Source organism: Anas acuta, chromosome 3 (assembly GCF_963932015.1).
Source record: "Anas acuta chromosome 3, bAnaAcu1.1, whole genome shotgun sequence".
Lineage (NCBI taxonomy): Eukaryota > Metazoa > Chordata > Aves > Anseriformes > Anatidae > Anas > Anas acuta.
The window spans coordinates 12,339,333-12,362,035 of NC_088981.1; the positions used below are offsets into that span (position 1 = coordinate 12,339,333).

General features: G+C 39.2%; 1 protein-coding gene and 1 long non-coding RNA gene across 4 annotated transcripts in view; both read left to right on the top strand.

Annotated features, from left to right (window-relative positions):
- Nucleotides 1-22,703, top strand: part of MACROD2 (mono-ADP ribosylhydrolase 2) — an 854,218-nt gene that overhangs the window by 353,227 nt on the left and 478,288 nt on the right. The window lies entirely within an intron of this gene.
- Nucleotides 1,663-22,703, top strand: part of LOC137853402 (uncharacterized) — a 31,966-nt gene continuing 10,925 nt past the window's right edge. Inside the window, exon 1 of the long non-coding RNA XR_011094488.1 lies at nt 1,663-5,309. This is a non-coding gene — a long non-coding RNA (uncharacterized lncRNA). The remainder of the gene's footprint in view (nt 5,310-22,703) is intronic.

Below are 22,703 nucleotides of genomic sequence, written 5' to 3' on the forward strand. Positions count from 1 at the left end.
TTGTTACAGGGAAGGAAACTTATGAGGAAGGCTTATTATCCCAAGAGTGGAATTAAGGTGAAATTAACAAGTAATTGAAGTTATCTTTGATCATGATTTTTCATTCCCTTCTTTTCCCTGCTCTGAGGAAGTGAATATTTTTGATGTTCAGTAGAGCAGCACAATGCTGCACAGAGAAGCATAATGCTGAATTTTCATAATAATGTTTATAATGCAAATGAGGGACACTTCAAAAACAGGTTGATTAGCATTTCTTAATAAAATGCCAGTCTCCTCCTTTTTCTTCATTAGTTCTATCAGCAGATTACATAGCTAGATTTTAACATCAGTAAATTTGAAGTGTGTGGTGGCTTCTCATGATATAATTATTTGGTGGCTCTAAATAGTTTCAGATAGTGCGTTTAAAACAGTTCCTCCAGCGCTAAAGCATTACAGTGAAGTAATGAGCAGTTTGTCACCTCTGGGACCTTTGCTTTGAAATCCAGTCTGGCTTAAAGTGAACTCCTACCATTTCGGGCCAGCAGCTGGTAAAAGGTTAGAAAATGAATGAGCTCCAGGGACATCAGTGAACTTCCACAGGAGCATATATTTACTTTAGTGCTGTTTTTCAGAGATCAAACCGGGGGAAATAGCGTGCCGCTGTGCAGTTCCTCCCAAAGACTGCCTCAGCCAGCCACAGCGTTCCCCCATCGCGCTGCTCCCAGAAGTGTGCTTTGCGCTTCTTCCCTTCCCTGGCTTCTGCAAGGGAGGCATGGCAACGTGAAAACTTGAGCAAACAAATTGCATTCTCCTTCCTGTCTGTCATTTATTGGTTTTCTCCTAATTTGTTTTTTCTTTCTTTTTTTTTTTTTCCCTTCTTTTTAATTGCCAAACCTTACTCCTGTTCCCTCTTGTCCTGTGTTTCATTTAAAAATCATTTCTCCCAAGTCTTGCTTTCCCCTCACTGTGAGCTTTTTATTGTCCCTTTTCCCTGTTGTTTCTCAATGGGAGACCCAACAAGCTATCTCAAATTCCACGTGGGGTGCATCGTTCCTCCCCTGCTAGACACCTGTGAAGAGCTATCTTGTGCTCTTCTTTTTTTTTTCCCCATCAGAGAGACTTCAGAGAAAGAAATGCTTGTTGTGCTCCTTTGATTTTAGAGGAGAAACAGGAGTGACATTTTATGAGCTTTTAAGTTCAGAGCAGTTGGTGAGCTGCAGTCTCTGCCCAGTTTTGATTCCAATTGAACATTACTCTGCTGGTTGAATTTCTTTTCCTTACCGAGTAAGGAAACAGCAAGCTGAGCTTTCAAAGACAGCGTTTAAATAATACATGCAGGTCTTCAGATTGTACAACTGAACTCAGGTATTTAAAAGCCATGGAAGAACCGAATCTTCCTGGAAAAGCACTGAATTAAGGATATGTTAATCTGTTCTAATTTTTATGTCTTAATGCTGTCTTACTAGCGCTTTCTGGAACGGAGCTGGATCATTGTGATAAGACCAGGTAACTACCTCACGTGCCTCAACTTCTTGTTTCTTCCAAGATCCTATGCAAGACTTCCTCCCCCCCCTCTAAAATTTCTAGAGATAATTTAACACCTCCTCTTATTAAGATGGTGCTGGAGGCTCATTTTTGTTATTAAATCTCTTGATATTTAACTTTTTTTCCTTTCACTTGTGTTGATTTGGATTAGGTAATTCATCAAGAGCCTGTTATGAGCGATTGCTTAGACCTTCTGTGTCAGACAACCAGTTGTCACTTTATCTGGTTGTGGATTGCTGCTTAGCAATCAGGCCAAGGCTTGCTGCATGCTGGGCAGCTCCATCCTCTGATTTCACTCCCAGGGAAGCCATATGTAATTCTCCAATTTCTGTACTGTAACTTAAATTCAGCATTCATATTAAAACAATGATTTGCGCTATTGGTGATTGTGTAAGCTCTTTGCAATTGACAGTGAGCTGGACCTTAACTGTTATAAAAATAATTGTAGCTCCAACAAGCTCCATAGTTTTACCACCCAACAGTTTAGTTTAATTTCTGTGGCCAGTTGCACTCATGGCTTTTGCTGCCCTCTTCTTGTAGAGGATTTTTCAGGAGGGATGTGTATTATTTTAAAAAGACTGTAGCTAAGTGAGTCAAGTGAAGGAAATGAATTTGTGGCAGTATCTCCATTTAGAAAAAAATATTGCCTAGCCCTCCTTTTGTTTTCAGTTTTGAATTAGAACCACTGAAAATTTAGGCTGGAAAGGACTCCTGGAGATGATCTGTCTGCCATTCTGTTGGAAGCGTTAGATTTCAAGCCTTAGACAAGGTTATCTGGGACACTATCAAGCTGATTCTTGATTTTTTTCCAATAAGGGGGTTCCACCACTTCTCTGAGCAGCCTCTTCCAATGCTTAGTTCCTCCTTCTGTGAAGAATTTGTTGTTCTAATATCCAGATTTACTTTCCCCTGAAGCAATTTGTGGCTGCTACCTCATGTTATGTAAAAATACATCCTGGTGTTCCTTCACCAGAACAATTTTTTTTTTTTTTTAGGTGTTGCAAGATTGTGAGTAGATTCTGAGCCTTTTCTTCTTTAGGCCGAACAAGCCCAGTTCCTTCATCCTTTCTTCAGACAAGCTTTACAATTCTCTAATCATTCTGGTGGACCCTTCACTGGACCCTATCCTATTTTTCAGTGTCCATCTTGAAATGGGGGGGACCAAAACTGGACGCAGTGTCCCAGGCATGCCCTAGCAAGTGCTAAGAGAGTGCAGTAATCCCTTGTCCTGCTGCAATCTGGGACGTGGTTTGTCTCCACTGCCCAAGGGTGCTCTGCTGACTCACATTTAGCTTGCTTTCTGCCAGGACCTCCAGGTGCTTTTACAGCACAGCTATTTTATGGCCCTGTGTATCTCCAGTTTGTATAGCTGGTCCCTAACTCAACTATTCTCTGCCTCTAAAGGCATTTCTAAGCTTGCTAGTTGGGTCAGACTGGGTCATGACTATTGCAGCGAGAAGTGCTGGGGGGGGAATTACTTTATGTGTAAGTGTCTTCTGGAGAGAGGACGGGATGTGTACGCATACACCCCCTTCACCTCAGTGCTCTGATACTACTGAATCGGTGTTTTAATTTCTTTATGCCTACAGGAGCTATCTGTTTTTTTCATCAGAAAGATAATGTAAGAGCACAAACTGTTCTCATGTTGCATAAAAATGCCTGCCTGCCCTCAAATACTCGGTACTGGAAGTGCTTTTTGCACTTGCTGGGCTCTCACCCTGTCTTGCTTTTTCCCTTCTCTTTTGCAAGGCAACCTGCTCGCTCTGCCCATTCCCCAGGCCAGGCATCCAGAACCCGACCCCAATCCAGAGACGGGGGGATCTGCCTCCTGGCCTCAGCCTCGCTGGAAGACCTGGGGACTCGATGCCAGCACAGTGCCGGGTGCTGGGGCACCATGCAAGCTCTGCTCTGCTGTGGAAGCCCTGCAGCACCGCTGCCGCGCTCCTCCCAGGGCCTTACAAGGCAGCGCTGTTGTGAAAGTCTTCTTGAGACACAGATGGCAAAAGCAAAAAAAAAAATCTAAATATTAAAAAAGAGAAATAATTGCAGTTATTATTGATCACCAACTGCTTTATACCCTAGCTACTTTCAGAGTCGGTGGATCTATCAATGCCCAGTGCTACTTGACAACAATTACGCAGGACTCCTGATAGATGGATGATAGGGGCCAACCTCTGCTAAGCCTGTGGGCTCTTTGCATGATTGGATTAGGTCTGCTCCTAATGGGATCTTTTTCCATATCACAGTCCAGACGCAATGCAATGTAATGAGGGAAGAGATGCTAGAATGCTAGTTGTAATAAAGTGAAAAATCACTTTTTCTTACATTATCACAGCAATTTAACAATTAAAAATTAACTCAGTGAGGAACCTGGAAGAAAGAGATGATACTATTGCTGAAAGTCAGAGCCAGGAAGTTTTCTGAGCTCTTCAGTGCAAAAACAATAGATGATCACCTTGGAGTCTGATAAACTGAGAGGCGCTCCACATATTCAAAGCCTGAATTCTTATTAGGCATCCAGAACTTTACTGCAGGTCTACATTGAGTGGCTTTTTACTTCTCTGTGGGGTTGGGGGGAGGAGAATATAAATACTGCAACTTTGAAAGTTTTAATTTAGGTTTGAATGGACAGTATCTTAGCCAGGTTATTAACATTCACCTTTCAGCAGTGGTTTGGTAATATGGTTTATTTTAAATAAATTTTCAATCAGTAAAGAAAAACAAAAGCCATTTCTCTGGTAATGATAAAAACCCAGTACCCTTTTCTAGTAATAGATCAGAAATGGTCCTTCTGTTTTTCATTGCTTAAAGTTTCTAATTGCTTTTCTCCTTGTTTCCTTCAATTTGAAGCAAAAATACATACAAAATCATGCTCACATCATTTGATAAAGGCAAAATTTCAAAAAGTTAAATGATTAGAAAAAGAGTTAATTTGATTTATATTACCTGTCCTACTGAGAGCATTTCTTTGCTTCCAGGTATAAAGGCTAAGGAAAGTCAGACAGGGCCCACAGCTGTTCCCAATGTAAATATTCCAAGACCTAAGGCCTGTGTCTTTTACAGGCTACGCAATCCTACTCCAACCTGTTAGTCATGGGAAGAAGGGAGTTGTTGTCACATTCTGATTGGGACACCAAAAAGGGTCTGAACTGCCTTAATTCCATGGACCAGAGAGCTGTTAAATGAAGGCAGTAGCTAGAGTAAAGTAGAAAGAAAGACTAAAAATATGGTTATGAATTTGATCCTGAAGTTACAAGAATTCTACAGTGTATTGAATGGGTAGATAATGGATAGCAAATTCATGCTAAGAATAAATTTTATTAAGCAAAATAAATCCTCCTAGTTAGTTTCCTCCCGGACTCATTGAGATTAAATTTTCAATAGGACTTGCGTCTAGGCTGGAAGATTGGGTTGCTACTGGTGAGTAGGAAATTGTATCTGGAAGGGCATGATAGGATGTGGGATCCATTTCATCAATTTTGTAGGAAATTAAGTTTTTAATTAAAATAAAATTAATTTATCTTCCTAGAGATAGACCCGTAGAGGCTTATATTTAGAAGATTATCATCAAACATACACAAACAGATGGCTCCCTTCTTTCTTTACTTATACCCAACCCAAGCAAAGAAAACATCAGTCTACTAGAGGCCTGTTAGGGAATTAACAAGCATCAGGTGGGTGGGCGATCCTGATGCTCAAAACTATTGGAGTTATTTGTAGAGGAGAGGTCCTGAAGCAAGTGGTGGAAGAAAACTTGAGGTGACAAAAGTACTCAGCTAAATTCAGTAAGTTATATCAATTTGTCCCAATGGCATATTGTTTTCACAGAAAGCTACTTTTTCTACTGGAGAAACATTGTTAGACATTGGAACAGGCTGCCCAGGGAAGTGGTGGAGTCACCATCCCTGGAAGTCTTTAAAAGATGCTTAGATGTAGAGCTTAGGGATATGGTTTAGTGGGGACTGTTAGCATTAGGTCAGAGGTTGGACTCGATGATCTTGAGGTCTCTTCCAACCTAGAAATCCTGTGATTCTGTGAAGTTGTCTCCCTCCCCCCCTTTTTTTCTTTTAATCTCCCACCCCCTAAAAAAAACACCCCAAAAACAAAACATCAGATCTGCTAAAATCAAAACACTTTCATGAAATTGTACTGTGAGTCTGGGATACCTCTATGGACTTCATTTTACCTCCATTGGCATAAGGTAAGAAAAGACTGAGAGAGAGATATATAACTCTGTGCTTGGTATCTAAGGCTTTAAAAAAGCTGATATTCCTGAACATACTATTGAAGAAGTTTTTTTTTTTTTTTTTTTTTTTTTTTTTTTTTTTTAACTGTATGTTTAAGTGGTAAGTGCTGTGGTCTAATTTGGAGGAAATTACTTGATCTTCCGTGGAGCTGGAAGCCCTTGGCAGAGCTTGGGAAGGTTGTGCAGTTCTCCATTTCAAGATCACCTGTCTTTTCCCCCAGAATACTCCCTTCAGTTGTGTTTACGTATTCTTCATGTGTAAAACTTTCCAAAATGTTTGGTTCTGTTGGAAATCACCCTTTCTAAACCAAGGTTCAATCTTTACCCAGAGTTGCATAGTTGATATTTGGTGAGGCTATGGTTTTGTAAAGGAAGAAGTTCTATTCAACATCAGCTCATGCAAGGTAGGTATTTGGGAGTGCTCAAATACTCTCCCTCTCTTCGTCCCAACCCTTCTCTTCTGCAAAGCTGGTAACCCTACGGCTGTGCCAGACATACAGAAGCTGCATTTTTATGTGGGGAAGGAGGAGTAAAAGAGTTAAGATTAAGTAGTGCTCACTGCTGCAATAGTAGTGTGTACAGATAGAGGTGGCAGACAGAAAACGGAAAGATACAAATAATCCCACATTTGCATTCAGAAAAGTATGAAGAGAGAACTTCTCTTCAAAACTACCAGATCCTGAGATGTCTGCAATCAGAGCAGAAAATAAAGATTGAAGGCAAGGCAGAGCAGGGACAAGCACTGACTGAGTGTCAGTCTGGCTTAAAAAAAAAAAAAAAATATATATATATATATATATATATATATATATATATAAATATAAAATATATATGGTGGAGGAAAGAAGAAAAGAGGGAAGAAGAATATTGAAAGGAAGCATGTTGAAGAAAGGCTGGTGCTGGAGAGCAGTCTAATGCATTGAGATATCGATCCAAAAATGCCCTGTAAGCTTTGCTAGGGGAGATGTGAATCTTTGGTTTCCCTGGAGCACGTAGGTACAAAAGTTTTAAAACAATTCAGGTCAAGGGGAAAAAAAAAAAAGCTATCTTAAATCTAGTAGAAAGATGAAGCTTCTGTCATTTCATAAATCCAAATGAAGGCACATTTCACTCTATTTGAAACACAGCCCTAGGTGGGGGATTACTAGGATCCAGGACTGCAGCTCGCACTTGCTGTGGCCATCTATGCTCTGAAAATTGAGTTCTTCCTGTTGTACACGGGAACTTAGGAAATGCATCTAACTAACACATTTTTGGTATGTAAAATAGTGTGGTGAAAAGGACAAATATATAAACTTAAATTACAATAAAAAAGTTTTCTTTGCATTTAATCTCAATCCAAAATAGTTGCTGAGTGTTGATACTGACTTAAAGGAGAGAAAGAATGGAGCCATTTGCAGTGAATAATGTATGAAGGAGTAGTCGGGATGGTTACTAAAATACCACTATTTATACAAATCAAGCTAATTGCAATGAAGCTGTTGGGAAGCATGTGGAATGTCATTTATTGATTTGCTGCAGTATGAATACAGTTTTTGTTTTTTTCTTTTTCCATAACACTATCGAGTTTTTTTTTGTTTTTTTTTTTTTGTTTGTTTTTAATTGCTTTTACACAGGGATACGGGATCTCCAAAAAGAACCTGCTTTTCTACTCATTCTAATGTCTCTTTGTGCCATGTGCAAGCACATCTGCACAGTGCTGCATGCAACATGCAGAGGATTGATAGTTCCTTGCAAAAACTTTCTGAATAGCATGCTGAGATTGAAACAGTGAAAAAAATATTAAGCTTGCATCACAGCATAATGTGATAAGAAGGAAAAAAAAAAGTTAGAACAGTTCTTCAGCATCTTCTGTCTGGAGGTAATGGCTAACAATCTATTTGATTATGACATTATACAGATTTGCTGTTTATTATAAGGACTGCATCCATATCAGTCAAATACAGCTAGAAGACTGTTAAAGATCTTTGTGTTCTCAACTGCAAAACTAAACTGATTCTGTGCCCACTGGAAAAGGCTGAAGTTGCCATTGACAAATATGTACAATATGAAGAGACTTGGATTTTGTATTTTTTTTTACAGCTAAGATTCATACTTTAATGTTTTGAGGAATATATTAGAATACTGTCAAAATGCCCTTTTAATCATTTTACTTGTGATTCAACATGTTTTCAAATATTTATTCAGTCTTTTGCCTTTTAGTATGGAACTTAATCTGTTACTAATCTGTTATCTGTTATTAATATCTCTTCAGATACACAAATGCTCTTTTTCCACAGAGGCATGTATGTGCAAAGCAACATGGAGCTACTTAACTGTAAACTTGGAGTCCAACCCCAAGGCACAGATGCTGAATAACAGGCAACAAACCATTAATGTAGCAACTTTAGGAAGATTCTAATGAAAAATCTATCGTTTTAAAAATTCACAATTCCTCACTTTGTTAAAATAGACGGGGAAAAAATAAAATAACAAGAAAACAAAAAAAATAATTATTTGCATACTGTAGGTAGGATGTTTTGTGAGTAGGTTGTTGGTTTTCATGTTTTTTTTTTTTTTTTTTAAAAATACATATATTTGTTATTATTATTTTTCCCCTACAACAATCTGTTTCTCTTTATATGTCTTCTCTCAATAAATTATGCTCAAAGTAAGCCTATGAAATAATGGGAAATGGATTGACATGTCATATAAAGGAGGGAATAGAGTTCCCTTCCAAAGAACCGTGATGAATGGTGGGGATGGGCAGATGAAGTGCTTGGTTGTGCTCAGTATGATCCATAACCTCAAACTTCACAAAGCATCCTTAATCATGACAGCTATTGAGAAAAGATAGAGTCCTTCAGGTAGCAGGGCAAAAAAACCTGAGCTGTCGTAAAAATTTCTGTTGTTCGTCCCTGAGCCCTCTTGGTGTTCTGCTACTGTCTCAGAGCCCAGAGCTCTGTGAGCCTCTGTCCAGTGTCTTTGGGATCTACCAGGAAGGGCTGATGATGGCAGCATCTTCATGCTTTTTTGGGGGTGTCAATTAAGGTTCCTCCCATCTGCCCTTCTCTTGATTTCCCAAACCAAAGGCAACTTAACTGTCCATCTTCCACCCCTCTTCTAAGTCTGGTTGAAGCTGACTGGTGGTTTCCAAATGTGGTAGAATTTCCACCAAAAAACAATGGCTAGGCAGGAAGAAATTGTCTGGGCTTTATTTGTTCTAGGGAGCCAGGATCACAACAGAGACCATATGGGCATTGCAAGTATTAATCTAACCTTTTCAACTAATGCTCTTTGGGAGGAGGGAAACGTGAACATGCATTCATACTGCGTTTCCAGCTTTCTGATATACTACTGACAAAAGAGGAGAAAGCAGAGATCTTGCAAGATCAAGACCGGGTTAGCATGTAGTGGTTATCCAAAAGCCTCGGTAAATGTGGTTGTCGTCCTCCATGAAATCCCACTCAAGATGGTTAAAGACTTCTGATGCCGCAGTAACATAGCAAGGAGATGTTACTGATGGGACCCTTGCATGCACTTCCTCTTCTGGCAGCATAAATTGCAACCTTCATGTCATGACTCTCTGTTCTGAACACAAGGAAGGGTTGTACCCTGAAGCCTTTGTGGCAGGAAATTAATTCTGAACTGTCTGGCTGTCCGCTGGAGGTAGGTAACTTAAAGTTGGGACTTCCGTGAGCTTTGGGTCAGCTGAATAACTGTTTTGGTTACTAGGAGGCATCTTGTTAGTGAGGAATTGACTTCTAAGTAGCAATAATTGTATAAATTAACATTAATTTCCAAAAGCATAATATCAAGAGATTTTTGCAAAACTGTTTAGCAAACATTGTATGCAAGCACGAAATAGTTGGCCTCTCAGAGGTTGAGCTGGATGGAAAGACTCGCTGCAAGGAAAGCAGGTACAACAACTGCTACCAGCAGTGATGAAAGGTGTTTAGGCAAATTGACTGCTTGTATGTCAAAGGTGTAAAGATACCTATCCATGGGAACAGTGATTCAGTAATTGTCCCTGTTGTGTAGATGCTCATTCATCAGTGCGTTCAGAATTTTCTGAAGCAGAATCAAGGTGAACTCAGCAGGCTTGGTTTAAATCACATGCAACAAGTTTAGGTTGGATATTATAAGATTTATTTATTTATTTATTTATTTTACTGGAGGGTTGTGCAGCACTAGAAAAGGCTGCCCAGGGAAGTCACCATCCCTGGAGGTCTTCAAGAAATGTAGAACTGTGAACTTAGTAGCATGGTTTAGCGGTGGACTTGTCAGTACGAGGTTAAAGGTTGGACCAGATGATCTTAGAGGGCTTTTCCAACCTAAATGATTCTACCAAGTTGTATACAGCAGAAACTGACTGAGCAGAGCTTGGGTTTTGATACCAAAGATGATTTGACCCACTTCTGTCTAAATGATCGTATCCAGTTGTGGCAGCTAGCAGAGGATCTATCAGTAGATGCACTGGTTATGTTTTTTGTTTTTGTTTTTTAATTCTTATTGGCATATGAAGTGATATTTAAAACCAAAATCTGCAATATGTGAAACCATGCATGTTTTCTGTGCACGTAGTCTCTTGATGGTCATTTATATTTTAGAAACTGACATGTTCTGTTTTATTAAACTAGACTGAAAGTAGAGAGCAGTTGTTTAAGACCAGAGCTGTTGACCTTATATTTCATGAGTAATAAGATTTTATTTACTGTAGTTACTGCAGGCTTACTAAAAACTGAGGATTTTTTAGTACTTTGCCCTTTCTGGTACATACATGTAGATAGGCACGCTATTCTTGTACATTGTTCAAATGAACAGCCAAAAAATAGTTTAAAAAAATATCAAAGTGGGCTGAAAAACATCTGAATGCACAAATGCTGTTTTCAGTTCAGAACCTGAGTTTTCAAGCTGAAATGTGCAACAGTTTCACATATTTGTTTATTTTTTTCTTTTAATTTTGGTTTGACATGAATTCCTCGGGCTGTGGATGGACTTGTGCATGAATATCACCCTTAAAAAACAGTAAGATCCATTTCAGCCAAAGAATGGCTGAACATACACTTTTTTTTCCCTATTGTGTTAATTTTCATGTTTTTGTCAATGATTCCTGCCTATAGTTTTCCTCTGCTGTAAATGCCAAAGTACTTCCACAATGTGATTTATTTACAGATTTATTTAAACTTTAGGAAAAAGAGCTTATGTGTTTCACCATCTGAATCCTTCAGGTAAGGGAAAAAATTCCCCTATCGATCATAGTCTCAAAAGATTTTTGGTTTAGGGAGACCCCAGAAGATTTTGAAAACCTCACTAGGATATTGGATAATGTATTTGATTGTCTCTGGAGTTGTATTAGCAATTTTGTTTGTTTGGACTGCATTATGCTTCTTGCCAAATTTAGTAGTTCTGAGAGAGTGGATTGTGCCTGCAGATCTGCAGCTGCTTGGGAGGGTTGTTTTTCTTTTTTGAGAAAGTACAGAGAATGAGAAAATTAATTCAATTAAGTAATAAAATAGTTTGCAGTGAAGATGTTTTTTTTGATTATTATTATTATTTTTATTTTATTTTTTGGTTCCCCAGAGTGACAGACAAATACTTGAAATTGAAACCTTTCATTCATCTGAAATGTCCGTGAGCAGTTATAGGGAATTATTTTTCTCACTAGGGTACTTCAGCGGTGGACCTGTACATCAAACTGGAGAGTCTGTAGGTTGCACAGGGATTTTGGTTAAGGCTTTAGTTATTCTTACAGGAGGCTACAGCACATGTGGAATCCACCATTTTGCTGTTGCCTCTGACACATAAATTTTCCACAGCTAAGCACAGGGATGTATCTACTTTAACATCTGTGGCTGATTAAATAAGTTTTATAACTGCAGTTGATCAAATAACTTGTGTGACTTGGTGCTGTAGTCTTGTCTGAAGGGAGGGATTTTTAGAGCTGGGGAAAATCCTCACTGGCAAAAGTATAGAAAGTCATTTGGGTGATGTGCTCTGAGAGGAAGAAATATTTCATGAGGCACTATAAACAAAAAATAGAAGAAGAAAACAAATAACTTGTTCAGGTAAATATATATATATATATATTTATTTTTTTTTGGTGTTTAAAACCGACCCAGGAAGATACCTACAGATAAGCTTATTTTGTGTGTATCTGTCTTTCATGCTGGCTGCGTACAAAGTACATACAGAATAATTTATTGCAGGTTTCAGAACTGATCATCCGCGCAGTCCTGTCAAGAGCACAACATTAACTGAGCATAGAGGGAAAATGCAGTTTTGTTTTTGATCTTTCCATGACCTTGCTGGTAGTAGAAATGAAGTAATGAAAAAATCATGCTCATAGTTTAAAATTTGTTATCCCTTTTTTTTTTTTTAAAAAAAAAAACTCATTTAACTCATTTTTTTTTTTTTAAAAAAGAAATATTTCTATGGCGTGATAAAATGCTGAATTCCTAAAACAGATTTTCTACAATTCTTTTTTAAATCAGAACATTTTTATTCTCTGTAATGTAATGACTAAACCTGAAAGTTTGATGCAGAAATGAAGGGAAATTGGCTTGGGGGAGTTTTTTAGTATACTCATGTAAAACCCATTAAGAAAGTGGCTAATTTATACCTCAGCCTTGACACATGCCAATAGGTTTGGTATCTCTCTTTTTTAGAAGTGTCAGACTCTTTCTTTGACATCTGAAGTGTCAGCTAGATATTAACTCATTTTTATTATTCCTAAATGGATTAATAATTACTTGCCCAACCAATATTGATATTAGATTATGGACTAATACTGGTTTCTCTGATGCACAGATATTCAACAAAGAGGTGGAAGGTCTAAGTTCTCTTCTGAAATACTTGAAAAGTTTGCATTCCCTCATCCTCTCGACTGTGAGCTAGCTGGAAGTGACACTTTTCCAAAATAACTTGACAAAGATACTTTTGGAACTGTCACTTCCTTACAGGAATTTAATTACTCCTTTTTTTCTTCAAAGGAAACCCTAGTCTATTTGAAGATCCCCGTGCACGTTTTATCCACTGCTTTTGGAATTCAAACATCGTATTGCTGAATGCTAACACTGTAAAACAAATCTAGAGATTATTGCTTACAATTGTAGTTTTTGGTATTACAAGTGTGCATATTTCTTTAATCAAAAAGAAATATTAAAATCTAACCAAAATGCTGATTCTTTACACTGAAGTAGTCACAAAGAATCATTTAAAAATATAAGTTCAACATCTTATAGTTATTTATGAATAATAATAACAATAATACAAGGTTAGATGATAAATTTATGCAAGTTAATATTGTACTTCATAAAATTGTGCATTTCAAAAATAGTTGTTTTTTTTTTTTTTTTTTTGTATTTATTTGATTCTTCTAGAAGTCCATGTGGAGAGCGTTTGGGACTATTGAGAGGATTTTGAGGAGAAGTGTATTCGTGTTTAACGTGGCTGAAGTGATTTTGCCACAATTTCAGGTTAATCGTGTATAACAGAACTCCACTTGATATTTGGGAGACCATCTTGAAAAGCTAGCTCTCTTCTAGAACACAGCTTATTGTAAGATTTCCCTTAGCTTCAGTGACGATATCTGTGGCTAAAAGAACATATATTTTACAACTGCATCCAACTTTCCGGAGATTGTATCACAGAGAATGTCTCATGCTCCTTGTTGTCCTCCTCACAGGACTAACTATAGCCCTGGTTTGGCTTCCAGTTTTAATGCTTGAGCCACCAGTCAGAGGCTCCTCAATCACCTGAAGATTCTGTGGTAAAGTCTATTTGTTCTTTAATATGCGTTTGTAGACTGGCTAAATTTAGTGAAATATTTGCAAAAATCAATTCCGATTTATAGTAGAAGAGCATTCTTTTGGTGACTTCTTTAATGTGTCTCCATTCTTCAGTCTGCCTAAGTATACATGCACAAATGTATATTCAAATTATTTTTTATTCAAAGATGTGTGTATTTTTAATATTTTTTTTTGTATTTTTTTTAGGGCGATGATCCTAAAGTATGTATTCTTTCTCCCTAAGACAGACAGGGTGTCCTACCTGGACACAACCCTAGCCAAGACAAATCCTTGCAAATTGAATTTCAGAAGTGACACTTTCAGAAAACAGTTTTGTCGCGGTAGTACAATCGCCACATACTATGTGGTCCTGTATATACTGCATTATAAATATCCCCCTCCAAAGGGGAACGGCAATACGAGTAGGCATTTTCCTAAAGCTGTGATAGTGAGCGTCTAGGGTAGCTGAATATTGGTGCAAAGACCTTTTTTTAAATCTCCAGTATTGGAAGACTCAGCTGAAAAAGCTGTGTGACATGCCTAAAACAGATTCAGGCGTCTCTGCAGAATGTAAGGAAAGACCTGAATACCAGGATTACAGATCCCACAAATCCTCCGCTCGGCTGTGCAGAAGGATCAGGCAGTTTATGTGTTCAGTTAATCTATTTTCACTTCAGGGTAATGACTTGCAGCTGTAGCCCACTTCATTGGCAGATCAGAAGCCACGCTGCCCGACCTCCACCATTTGTCTTGGAAGGGGAACTGTTTAGCTTACGGCATGTTTTATTCTCCCAGGCTACCACTGAAGATAAACACAATCTGGGCAGCTCGGACCCCGCTCCCCTGGGGTAGCTCTGCGGCATTCCCGGTGCTCGCCGCCACCCTGGGCACTGGGTTGGGGTCCCCGGCCCTGCTGGGTGGCCTGAGGGGCCTGTGCTCCCCCAGGTGCCCTTCGTGAAACCAGTGCTCCCAAACCCCGTGGTGCACCCAGGCTGGGAATGCTGAAGTGGAGAGTCCAGCAGGACAGGCGGGGGAGGCAGGTTTTCTGGCTCTTCGTTACCCAGTGGTAGGAGGTAACCCGGCCTCCAAAAACAGGGCAGGTCTTCTGGCCTGTCATCTTCTGTTTAGTTTTAAAGCACCCCTCTCAAGCTGTGTTATTCCATTTCATGATGAGCGGCTTCCTTTAGAGCCGTCTAATATCTGCGTGTGTCAAGGGCCCATGTCCATCTGGAAGTCTGGCCCCTGTTTTCAGGGTAAACACCCGGGCCCAGCTGCTGGTGCGCTGCCCACACCAAAGTGGGGTGCCCAAAACACAGGGCTCAGCCAGGGTGTAACTGGGGTGGAGGTTTGCATCAGATCAGTCTCTCAGTGTTTGCTTGTGCAAAGTGAAAGATCTGACTGGTAGCAGCTGTGAAGACACACAGACGTGACCTCAGGTATGGGCCCTAGGTGTAACCTCAGGTTCTCAAATTTATAGGAGTTTAAAAAATGGCAGGCACCTACAGATAGGCACACAGGCACGTGTTCTTCACTGCAGGTTAATTTGGACTGCATGTCTTTCTGCCCACAAGTCATTAGATGCGCAGTCCAGACATACCAGGGCGTTCTACTTCTTCGCGTACCACCTTGGATTCAGATCCTCTCGCTTGGAGCTCAGCGCTTAATGCAAACTTCGGCAATTAAAGCCTTCCCCATGGCATTGTACCACACGGTGTCATGCTGCAGCACTGTTTACATAATCGCCTTACTTTGCTAGATGGGCAGTGTTTCATTAGGAACTGCTATGAATTTATCACAACGCAACGTAACCCAATGAGGTCTTGTCTCCAGTCAGGAGACGCAACCAGGTAGGTAAAGCCCCGGTATGAACTGGACTAGGGAGGCTTTTGCACACAGTTATGTTGTCACCCAGAGACATACCTGCAGGGCTTGGTAAGACTCATTGAGTAATTCAGCTGTGAAATACTGAGGAAAAAAAAAAAGGTTCATTTTAAAAGTTCAGACCATTGCCTTAAAATACAAGCAGTAATTGTTTGGAGAGATACCATGGCTATGTAGTATTAGTGTCACTCTTGTTCTTATTGTGGTAAACTTAAATTTAGGATTGTGTTGTAAAGACAGAAGCATGTTTTTAATTTTAACTATTAAAGTATGTTGAAACATTGCCTTACGGGTATTTGAATTGAGTCCTTGTCTTTAATAGGAGAAAAGTTAGTGGTGGGAATTGTTTTAGAGCATGTGATTCAAATTCATTCTTTGGCAAGAATTTTGATTCAGGGCACAATCTAGAATTTGGCATTGCCAACAAAGGTGAAGTATAATTATTTACCAAAGAGCATTGAAATGGCACCCAAATTAAGCACTAAGCACATGCTGAATTGTTTCTATGAGGTCAACCTGTGCTTTCAATAAGGCTTAGTGGGAAAATGATGCAGCTCCCCTGTGAGGACTGCAGGAATTGTCAGCTTTCCTTTCCCCATTCATTTCCCCCTTTTGCTTCCTTTTCCAGACTTTCTTTGTGTAAGCCATAGAGTCAGATTTGTTGTATATTGATAGGAATGAAATGCAAATTTCTAGGACAGTAGGATGCTTTGGCAAATGGGTGGCAACTCAATCTAAGTTTTTACATCTTAAAAAATGTGTCCTCTTTTCATATTTGTTTTTTCTTTCTTTCCATTTTGTTGCCTTTCCTGTCTCTCTTTTGCCCCTTTCTCCTTTCCTGTTTTTTTTTTTTTTTTTTTTTTTTTTTTTTTTTTTTTTTTGTGATTTTGCTTCCTCGATTGCAGAAGCTGCATAGACATAAAATATTACACAGTGGATCTGCACTGTTTTCACCCCATTCTGTGGCTTCTGTATTTACATTTGGACGTTGACTTCATCTGCTACTGGACTCCAGCGCACAGAAGTGGCTTTATGCATGAAAAGGCCTTGGGAAGGACATCGACTACTACTTCAGCTAGTTCCCCTCTGCAACCCTTTCATGTGTAAAGCTTACACAGCCTACTGCAGAGAGAAATGGACTTGGCAAATCCACTGCTCTCTGCAGCAGACTCAGCATGCAAAGGGCTGGCAGGGCTGAGCTACAGAGAAACCCAAGCGTGACATGAAGGCCAGTGTATTCATCATCTGGGCCAGAGTTTGGCACCACTTTATGGGCTTTTCTTTCTTTAAAAAACAAAACAAAACATAAACTTAAACCCTTATCTCCCTCTGCCTGAGATTTGCTAGCTTATTTTCTAGAAAATATATCAGAAGTGGTTGGCGCTCAGCTTCCTTTTAGGTGAAAGTTTGAAGGAGCTTTACAAGAGATGTGCAGATACTAACATTAGTGACATATGTTTAAGCTTTACCTAAATAAGGCATTCTTTAGCCAGATGATACAGCTCGTTGTTATGCTGAAATATTGATTTAGAATTATGAATTCCTAATCCCTTCCTCAGGCTCCCACTGCTGGATTCCAGATGTGGGAGATCCTGCGTTAAAGCAGTGCTGCCTCTTTTCCATCCCTCTTTCATTTTTTTCTCTTCAGTTTTGCACTCCCAGCTCATCCTCTAAGATTTGATGTATTGATTCATAAATGGGAACATCATCAGTAGTAAACAACACCCTGTCCCCAGACCATAACTTTAATGTGACTGTATTTATATATAAAGCTAACAATTTCTTTAGCAGTTTGAACTTCTTTTTTCCTCTGTCCCATAAATTTCAACTAACAGGAGTCTTGCTACTTCTGTTGTAGTAATGCTTTAGAATATCAATTAAAAAATGCAGTCCAGGCTGGTGAAATAAGTATCAAAAGCATTATAAAACGGATATTTTAAAGAGATTTCCTAGGGGAAGGTGCTCCCAAACATGTGGACAATTTGTTCATTGTATGTATTTCATTTGCAGATTGTAATAAAATGACATAAATAATTGCAAATTATTATCAGGAATACTTATAAATATTTAATAAGAAATTTATAGCGCACTATAAATGTATTACCCATAGGATTTTCCCAGAACAATGGAAATATATTGCCTGCTGTAGCACAGCTACAGGCTATGGATTCCTCCTTTTGATTCCTTTCTAGGGACTGGATAATGGGAAATCAGGCAGGTGTATCTCCACTCCAAGGAACAGCCTGGTGCGTGTGTTTGTGCATGCACGCAGTAATAGGATCCCAGTCTTGCTTAAATTTGTTTATAGCTTGTTCTGTAGCATGCTGAATAGACTGAAGGAGTTTTTATTTTTTATTTTTTTTAAAACATACACAGCATAAAGCGCTTGAAGACTGCTTCTTGCTTCCCACTTCTTTCAGGAAGAACCCAACAAACCCAAACAGGTGCGAATCATTCATTTGAGTTTCATATTGCTGTACAGATGGCCTTAAAAGGATTTTATAAATTTATGGCCTCTATCATCTGAAGTTCTGCTCTTTCATAGCATTACAACAGGTTGGCTGCTGAGTTGTGTGTTACTGTGCTCTACTTGAGCTGTTTGGAATATTACTTTGAGAATTGGAAGGGCTCCGGGGTGCTAAAACTGATTATGAGATTTTTCTTTGCTTGACAAGATGAGCAGGTCCATGTGAAGTATAAGGCAGTTAGGTGGATTGACGGCAGACAGGTTTCAATCACAGAATCATGTTGTGCTTTGCTCATCTTTGAGGTGGGATGCCGGCAAAATTGAGTTTCAAGAGGATAATTACAGCCCAATCAAATCTTCAGGTTAGGTTTCATAGCTTTTTCTTTTTTTCTTTTTCCTTTTCTTGAATAGATTCCTTTCCGTGAATTAGTGCATTCTGAGTCTTCTTCAGAAACTTTGTTTGTCATTTTGAGTTTGTGGAAATCAAAATAAAAGGTAGCAAACAGAGCAAAAACTGTCTCCAAATCTTCATTTTGCTAGTTTTACAAGCAACGTCACGGATGCCCGGTCCTTATCAGTGTTTTTTCCATCCTCCAGTGGGTACGATCCTCAGCATGCTTTCACAGTGGCTCTGTGCTATGCCAGGTAGCAGTCTCAGCAGGCTGGTTCAGAGAACCCCACTTGTAACTGCCCTCCCCAGAGATAACCTCTCATAGCCAAGTGCCTGACCCTCTTAAAAAATCAGGAGTTAACTCTGCGAATGGGTACTGTTTTGAGTGGTAAAATAATCCCTTTAGCTAAGCTAAAGTCGTACATGCCCCAACAATAACGCAGCATTCACGGGTCCCCTTGTATCATTATACTATTTATTGGTCTCGGACCGCAGAGGTTGGATAAGGGCTATGGCTTTTCTTAATCTACTTTCTTCAAAACCATTTGGTGCAGACCCTGGTTTTCATTTGTGTGCTGGAGAGCCTCAGTTCGGGCTCCTGCTGCCTGAGCTGTCCCCTTGCCAGCTGCGGTGCGCTTCCAAGTTGAGTCAACTCAAAGGGCTTCACTCGGGATCAGGTGAGGCCCCTGCTCAGCCCCAAAAATTCCTCGCACGGAGGGTTTGTCTTTTCCAACCCTTCTGGTGTGATGGGAGTACACCCAGACAATCTCCTCCCATGGTTTTGGACAGACTGACATCTTCCATCCGAGTCCCCACTCGCTGGCATCCCATGCTCTCTGTCGCTGGTGTTCTGCCCATCCTACTTTCCGGTGTCCCGCACTAGTACAAATGATTTTACTAGGGACAGATCCTGTGTGAAGGTGCTCCTCACCCCTGCGAGGTGGTAAGTGACAATTTTGATACTGCAACACAAAGATCTGTCATAGAAGACTTCCTTGTTACTTTTCATGTGAATCGTAATCCTGCTTTTGTACTATTCTGAACTTTTTCTCTGTTTCTACTTCTGTTATTTCTACTCATTTGATTACGCCACATCTGAGTTGTAGAAATATGAGTTTTAACTTGGAAATACAGCTAGCATGATTCAGCAGTGCCCTGGCATTTGAGTTGATAAATTTAATGTTGAAGTTGAATTTAATTTTATTATTATTTTTTTTTAAGAGGGCAGAAAAAAATAGCTAAATATCAGATTTTCCAGTAACCTGCCCCAAACCAGAGGGGTGGGAGCTTGAAATGCCGTTTACGCATGACACGGAAAATTCTATCGGTGTATGTTGACAGGAAAAGTAACATGAGATCAGTAGAAAATAACGTAGCTTTTCACTTCTAAGTAACCTAACTAACCCTGGGACTAAATGCAGTGGAGGTGTACCAGTCCAGGTGCACCAGTTCAGGCAATTTTGATGTTTTTCTTCCAAATGTATTGTTTGGCAGTGTGTAATTCCTTAATACAAAGCAGTTGTTTTCATTTTTAATGTTAGTTACAGGGAAATTTATGGTGTATTTGTATTTCTCTGCAAATATTCAAGTGCTCTTCTGGAAGAAGGTATGCAATAAATAACATTGCTTCATACGCAGAGTGGACATTAAATTATTTAATAGTATAATAAGAAAGGCCTGAACTAAAATCCTTGTGGACTTTTGAAGGTTTTTTATTAGATTTTCCAATATTATGTTCTTTAATGGAGGACTTTCCCTCCTGCTAGTTTATGTCCAGTCTTATCTTAAAATTAAAATATGGTGGAATATCTACTGTAACTACAAAACATAGATATATTTTCTCTCTTGTGTATATCTGTATTACGTCATTATGCTGTAATTTTTAAAATATTTCCGTGCCTTTTACAAATACCTTCAAGTCTGAGCAGCTGACAATATAGTGGTGCTTATAATAGCTCAAGTTTGAAATACCAAAATCGGGGTATGTATTTTTCAGTTTCTGGTGATTGCTCTGAATTATTCTGAACTCTCAGTTTCTTAGAAAATGGGTTGTTGGGTTTCTTTTTTCAGTGCTGCTGTTATATATACATAATAGTACAGTTTTCTCCTTAAGTAAGCTTAAAATGTACATGGAAGCCGGAAAGTCTAAACAGATACAGATATATATTCAGCAAGGACTGAGTATATGGCTGACAGTACCAAAGCCCTTGAGCTGAAGGAGTGACTTCATTAGTGGCGTCACTGGCAGGTTTTTATGATCTTCTTAGGCCTGATTCCACTGCACGACCGCTTCTCTCGCACGGACTATGATCCTCGCAGCCCCATTTCAGCTTAGTAACAGTTCATTGCACCTGAAAAGCACACTTCTAAGCCCTTTTCTTCTAGAGACACACTCGTGCTCTGAGAAGTGTGTGTAGGGAATGTAATTGGAGATGTGAAATTTTTGCATTTCTTTTGTCTCAACGACTCGGGTTAGATGTCGTGCGTACAAATAAAAATATTTGCTTGCATGTTCAGGCTGTTTTGCCAAGAGTTTGAGAGTCAGGCTTCACGCTTTCTATCTAGCTAACTATCATCTCCCTCTGTAGCTTCAGGCTAAATACTGAAAGCACGTGGAGGAGATCTAAAGATAGGAGGAGCTATCTTTAACTTGTCGCTCTTCAGGGTAAAATTGCACTTATGACTAGATTTTGTTTTTTTCTGCTTGTTCCTTTGCTCTGTGTATTTTTGAACTTCCTGCGTACGTGTGTGTATGATGCTGGGAACTGGGGAATAAATTTACAACTCATCTTAAAGAAACACTTATAAAAAATATTCTGGTGAAATTATCTTGTACTTAGTGTTGACTTCAAGCTGCAGTTAACAAAACCCTACTGCCTTATACAGCATAGCAGCTACTTTTGCTTTATGTGTTCACTCTTCCAAGACATTCCACCATGAAGAAATATATTTAAATCTGTGTCTTTTTGGTCTGCTCTTTGTTCTGAAAACGTGGAGTGTGGTATGGTTCAATTCTTCTGCTCACTGGAAATGTTAAAGCCATTTGCTGTTCTAACTGATCCCTGCTTGGAGTGTTTCATTACTGACACAATCTCGAGGTGAGCATTATAAAGTGAAGTATTATTCTTGATTTCACTGCAAAGCAGTAGGGAGTCAAACTGCAGGCATCCAGCGTCAAAATCGCCTTTTCTAAAGTTTTTTTTTTAGTGTGAGGGTGAAGTGCATTTAAGGCTGTGTTTGCTGATCTTGAAGCTCGGGATGTAATAGAGTAAAATGACGGAATATGACCTTGCAAAGAGTGAGACGGCTAAAATCTACATGAGCTTTGGGAATAATGGAAATGAGGATAGTCCAAATGAATGGGACCTTTAAAGGTTGCCTTTCTCTTCACAAAGGTTTCTGATACAATGTGAAACCTCTAACAAACCCTTAAGAAAAGACAATTATGGTACTATCCATAGGGTTTAGAATCCAAGGTGTTCCGACTGGCTGCAGTTTGACAGCCATAGAAAACCATTTCCATTTAATCTATTTAACTAGATTGAAAGAATGTTTTCTTGCTCTTGGTATGTAGAATATTTAGCCATTAATTTGGTCTTACACTGTTTTCACTGTTGAGAGAGTTGAACATATTGTGGAAAATTAATTATCTTAGAGCATACGATATTTTATGACGTATTGATTTGCCTTTTCCAGTTATAGAAAATTGTACCTTTTTTCCTCTTTAATTGAATTTATTTCTTCAGAGGAGTTAGACTGTAAAACGCTTCATGAAAAGCCTGTATTTTGAAAAGCAGGGTGTATTGAATGTTTGGAAACGAATGTGAAATATTTTGGGCACCCTTCTTTCACAACCACCTTTTACAGCGTGTCAGTCCCAACAGAAATTATGCAGTGCATCTTCAACTGTTTCGGAATCGAGGAGTAATTATGTGCGGGCTGGAAAGACATTGGTGAAGGTGTTCCTTGAGGGCCAGCTCCACAGAAAGGCAGATCGAGTTCCCCTTTGGTGACAGCAGCTTAGATCCTTCAAGAGTAAGGTAGCACTGAGGTTTCTGTGAGTGTTTGTTTCCCTGGGTCTGGAAGAAATGCTACTGAGAGCTTTCATGTGACAGAAGTACTCCAGTCTTTCTATCGTATTCCTTCTAAAGTACCATATTCTATTCTATTTATTTTCAGATAGGGCATTTTACCAATATTTTAAATTATTAATAATGTTAAAGACCTGAGCTCCTGCTTCCAACCTATGTAACAGACACTTTTTTTTACACTTAGTTATGTTTTTTAATCTGCTGGTGCAGCTCTCTTCTGCTTTCATGCAGTCATCTTATCCCAGATTTGCAGCATGTTCAAAGCTTCATCCACTGTCCCCTGACTTCAGGTAATTGAATTGATTCTTTCTTCTTTCATTTTACAGTTTCTGTG